Source organism: Phaethon lepturus, unplaced genomic scaffold (assembly GCF_000687285.1).
Source record: "Phaethon lepturus isolate BGI_N335 unplaced genomic scaffold, ASM68728v1 scaffold45034, whole genome shotgun sequence".
Taxonomy (NCBI): Eukaryota; Metazoa; Chordata; class Aves; order Phaethontiformes; family Phaethontidae; genus Phaethon; species Phaethon lepturus.
Genome location: NW_010536401.1, coordinates 16,336 through 16,753, shown reverse-complemented (window position 1 = coordinate 16,753; position 418 = coordinate 16,336).

Sequence of the window (418 nt, the reverse complement as noted above, 5' to 3'; positions counted from 1 at the left end):
ACCCCTGCTCTAGAAAAGCCGTGCTGGGTTTGGAGGTTGCACACAGAGGGAGGCAGTGGTTGCATTAGCGAAGATCCCGGGGAATGTTTGGAGCAGGGTCCCCTTCCCTGCATGCAAAAGAGTTTCATCATCATCATCTTCATCGTGACCATGTGGGCTAGCAGTGGGATTCTGCCATTCCCCTGGGTCACCCCTTCTCCCCCCCGGCCCCCAATTCTGCCCTGTGTCCGTGGGGGCAGGCATAGGACCACCTCCATGATTGGCATGTTTGAGACATGTTAAAACTGGTGATCTGTTAGCAATGGCCTCGGGGGTTTGCCTGTGGTTTCTGCTGTAGTCATGCGTGCTTCGATTTCAGATAAAAGAGCCAAACTGTTTCACTTCTGGTATTTCCAGCCGCGTTTGGATTTATCTGAAC